We start from the raw sequence: 4,746 nt of genomic DNA, 5'->3' as shown, positions 1-4,746 counted from the left end.
ATCAAACTTTGTTGGATAGGTATATATATATATATATATATATATATGGATATAAGTGGCTATATTTACATGTATCTGTACCTTGAGTTTGGTGATCTTAGTGGTTGTTCTAAATTGAGGAAAAAGAGGTCAGTAAGTTCAATGTCCTCCTACTTCTTCTTATAATTATTTTTCTAATGTCTGTCATAAAGCCTTTATTTTTATCAAAATCCAACAAATACACAGTTATCACAAAACTTAAATCTTAATAATAAACAAAATAAAAAAAGTGTAAATAAATGATAACTCAATGAACAAAATTACATATTAGTACCAAACAATATAGAAACTTATTATAATGCTGGAAAGAGATTATTCTGTTGAGAATGTTTCTTACCCAAAATGACCTTGACAATCTTAGCCGCAAAATGAAAAATGACTTTTAACAATGAAAAGTGTCAAATTATAAACGAGATATGGACACTTAGGAAGAACTTCTTGTGAAAGAGAGAGAGAGAAGGACTGGAACTGTAGAAAAATAATTTAAGTGTTTTGTTAAAGCCCTAAGTCCTTCTGATGATTGATTAGAAATGGTAAAAATGCAAACAGAATTTGTGGTTTAAATTATATGTACCACACATACTGGAAGTACTGGGTGTAGTTTTGGAACTACAGTGTACAAACTGATCACAATATATCACATACATATGCAATAGGATCAAATATTTTTGGCCACAACTACATTGTAATTTTATTTGCAAAAACCATCAAAATGGATCATTACAACAAAGATTAAGCTGTTTATCAATTCATCACAGTATCTTTTGTTGAGTCTTTTGCTAATATTTTATGTTATCCAATAAGTTTATTATTGTATTTATTTCCATTATCTGTTTTATAAATATATTTAAAAACATTAGTGAAATTATCTTTTCTTATCCTCATATTAAAATGTTTTCGTACTGTAAAGTACTTCACTGCAAGACATTAAAGTATATTTGCTCAAATTTTACATTTTGTCTTATTTATTTAGTTTATTGTTTAGTTTGCAGTACTTTCTGATTACTCTGTGGTACTTTTGTAGGACCTCTGCAGGCAATGTATGTTTTAATAATTGGTGTTTGATTGGATTTACTGTTCAGCATGTGAATGCAACTTGTCCCATATTTATGAACTGTCTTGTGTAATTTGTCCTTACGTGTTAATAAACAGTTCCCAGGATTACTCATTGTTTGTCATTACTGAGCTAATCAAGACTATTCAATGACCTAGTTGTGCATGGATATGGAATAAGATTGTCACAATATGAATGTAAAAGGCTTCAACCTTTTAAATGTCTTTAAAAAATACTCCAGTGTGAACCAAAGAGTCAAAGGCATGAGAAAGGCAAAAACCATATGATCATGGTCATGTAAACTTTTGGTCATAAGGCCTGCTCATTGGACTTCTTCCTCCCTCCTTGGTATGGTTTGAAGATATTTGAAACAATTATTACCATTAGTTACTAAAATGCTGTTTTCAGATTCATGTAGCCACAGCATGCACAATACAAGTGTTTGTAGCTTTCCACACACACAAATAGCCTTTTTTCTGGCTATGTCTATGAATGGAAAAGCAGAATTTATCCTTTGTTGCACTTCACTATATTCCTATACTTGCTTGAATGCAGTATTTTTCTCATAAGCAGTTCTATAGTTTGTATTCATATATAATTATATTTTGACACATAATAACCCTTTTAAAACTAATAGTACATGTATCTATTGGTTTGTGTTTGCCTAGTATTAGGTGACCATAATACATACAGTGAGTTAACTCTTTGCCATGTTTTATTTCTAACTTCATTTATACGTTTAATACAGTTTAGCTTTGAATCATAGGTTAGACCCAGAAATTTAGAGAGCAAACTACCTACATACAGCCCCTGAGCATTTAATTTGTGTCTGTTTTCCTTAACGCCAAAGCAATAAATACCAAGCATACGTATATGGCCATACAGCAAATTAGCATATAGCCAGACATGACTATTCCGAAAACAATTAAACACGCAACTGTTTTCAAATTTATATAAGACCCTACTAGACAGTAGACTATTACTATTAGTATTACAATTTATAGTACTAGTACTACAAATTACAATCAATTAACAAAAAATTCGTGTCCGGTATCTCTTTTATTTACATCTACCATCTACTTTGACACTTGACATAAACAATGAATCATAAAAATATACTGACTTTATTTTCACCGTAATGTAATTGTAAGCTACACTTGGTTAACAAGTCGAAACTTTCCACGTATTCACTGATCAAATAAAACAAAATGGATAATATAGCGCTACCTCAGTACTTATATGAAATCGAAAAAATAAATGTAAACAGAAACTTTTAACTAATGTACATAAAAAGTAAGAAAGTTTTTACTTCTCAAAGAATGCGGAACGAAACATTTCAAAATTTACAAAATACAAAACAGTAAATTGCAAACACCCAAATCAAAAGGGAAACAGCTTGACAGTAAAGTTACGTACAGTAAGTGACAATAAATTAGGCACAAAAATAAAAATGGTTCAAACAAATAAATTTCCTTTACTGATAGATCGATCTGAGCAACAGCCTTCCAGTGGCATGACTGCGGACTTACGATGTTAGAAACCGGATTTCGATACCTGTGGTGGGAAGAGACCAGATAGCCCTTTGTGTAGTTTTGTGCTCAAACTAAGAACAGACAAATTAAGTAAGAGAAATTTAAAGCTTTTTACCGAATTTAAATTATTTTTCTTGTTCTTAAGATATTTCAAACTTTATGGTCAGTTGATCAGCAATTTTTATGGCTAATTTGCTTTACAAAGCTAATTAATTTCTGCGACCAGACCACAGAAATAGGAAAGAGCAAGATCGAAAAACAAACTTGGAATATATAAAATCATTACTTTTATAGATATCGCCATTAAATATAAAGTTTTGGAATGTGAAAGCTTCGACCTTTGATCAAGTGATGAAGTCAACAACTTCAGGTCAAAAGGTTAATAATATTTGGCAAAAAGATCAAACATAAAATAATGTCTCCAATTGCTATAAGATCCTGATAAAATTGAACATATATACTTGGGTCCATTGAGAATTCTAAGAAGGTCATCTATAAAAGGTCAAAGATCAATGGCCTCTGGAAAGATGTAAAAATTGTACTAACGAGCTATAAATGATATGCAAATCTAGTTTAATCCTTTTTTTTTTGTCACAAAGAGTATAGTTTTAGACAGTGTGTTTCATCATAAAAGGGTTATACGAATTGACATATCAGAGCAAATGGCCTCAGGTCAAAGAATACTAACCTCTGAAGTGAGGTCAAGTAATATTTTTGCACTTAGACACTTCTTAAGTGATGTTTTAGGAAGAAAAACCTAACTTATCACTCTTGGACACTTGAATGTTCTTACCTATAATGGTGTCTTCCGGTGGAACAGCGTTAAATCTTCGGATTTACAACGCTAAAATCAAGGGATCGATTCCCCTCAGTGGACACAATGGATAGCCTAATGTGGTTTTGCTATAAAAAAAAAAACATCACCACACATCTATGATGGCAAGAAGAAAGCTGATCATCTAAAGAAACAAAATAGCAGGAGTTGTTGAAAATTGCTGTTTTGCTGATTAAAATGCTGAATTTTTAGTTTACTTTGTTTGTTACAAATGTCAAATACTTTCATATTATCATTACTAATGTCCAAAAAAAGTTCATATTGATTGTTCACCATAAATGATAAACTAGCGTAACTTCTTGCTGATAAATCATACCGACAAGTGATGACCTTATAAAAAAAAAACGTTTTTGAGTCTTTAACTTTGTGAAAAAGGTCAAGATCATCCAAATGCGTATGAAGAGAGGTCATGTTCTAAATATATATACACACACACCAAACATGGGTTGGCTAGAACAAGTTATTATTCAAATACCATGCCTTTAGAATTAAAATAAAAGTTTGGATTTTCATTATAATAAAATTGGCCAGGTGGCTAGGGCGCTCGACTCGCAATCTGAGAGTCGTGAGTTCAGATCCCCGTCCCATCAAACATGCTCGCCCTTTCAGCCGTGGGGGCGTTATAATGTACCGTCAATCCCACCATTCGTTGGTAAAAGAGTAGCCCTCTTGTCTTTCACTGCTAAATTAGAGACGGCTAGCGCAGATAACTCTCGTGTAGCTTTGCGCAGAATACAACACAAACTACAATAAAATCATATTTCTGAAGCATTTTCACAGTTGTGTGCTCGTCTATCCCCCACAATATTAATTTAAAAAATGCTTGGACAAGAGTTAGTTCAAAATATGAGGAAGTCGGGTACATAAGTTTATCAATAGATTTAAACAACGAAAAGAAGTAGATAAAAATGCTGTCAACACTCTTACTAAATGTATTTATTTTGCAATGTTTCGGCTTTAGACCCACTTCAGGCAAAGAACAAAATTATATTAATGTATTACACTCTTTGATTGATGAAACTATATCAGTTTCGTTCATCCCTTGTTGCTAGAGTGTTAACTTGATAAATTGTCCGTTACGCAAGTGTTGGTTAACATTGGCTATTGCTTATGTATTTATGTAAATGAGTATGAATCCATAGTGTCATCAGTAAGAATTCAGTGTATAAGCTAGATACAGATTCAAATTTGCTGTTGTTGTAGTTACGTAAAATAAATCATTTCCTGCTTTAAAATGGCTTCCATGAAAATGACAGGGATTCAAAGTACTCTAGAAAATTTTGTTC

At 31.9% G+C, this 4,746-nt stretch overlaps 1 protein-coding gene across 6 annotated transcripts in view; it reads right to left on the bottom strand.

Moving 5' to 3' along the window:
* The window catches only part of LOC106459582, a 36,610-nt gene extending 33,176 nt beyond the window's left edge, over nucleotides 1-3,434 (bottom strand). For 2 of the 6 annotated variants that reach the window (XM_022386095.1, XM_022386096.1), the window contains exon 1: nucleotides 2,217-2,320. The gene's annotated coding sequence lies outside the window, so the exon portion shown is untranslated. Of the gene's footprint in view, nucleotides 1-2,216; nucleotides 2,321-2,571; nucleotides 2,587-3,418 lie in introns of those variants that run through there. The other 4 variants (XM_022386093.1, XM_022386094.1, XM_013919212.2 and 1 more) reach the window with 4 other exon arrangements.
* Nucleotides 3,435-4,746: the final 1,312 nt, after the last annotated feature.

The sequence above is a fragment of the Limulus polyphemus genome, unplaced genomic scaffold (assembly GCF_000517525.1).
Source record: "Limulus polyphemus unplaced genomic scaffold, Limulus_polyphemus-2.1.2 Scaffold631, whole genome shotgun sequence".
Taxonomy (NCBI): domain Eukaryota; kingdom Metazoa; phylum Arthropoda; class Merostomata; order Xiphosura; family Limulidae; genus Limulus; species Limulus polyphemus.
This window is presented reverse-complemented; position numbering and strand designations above follow the sequence as displayed.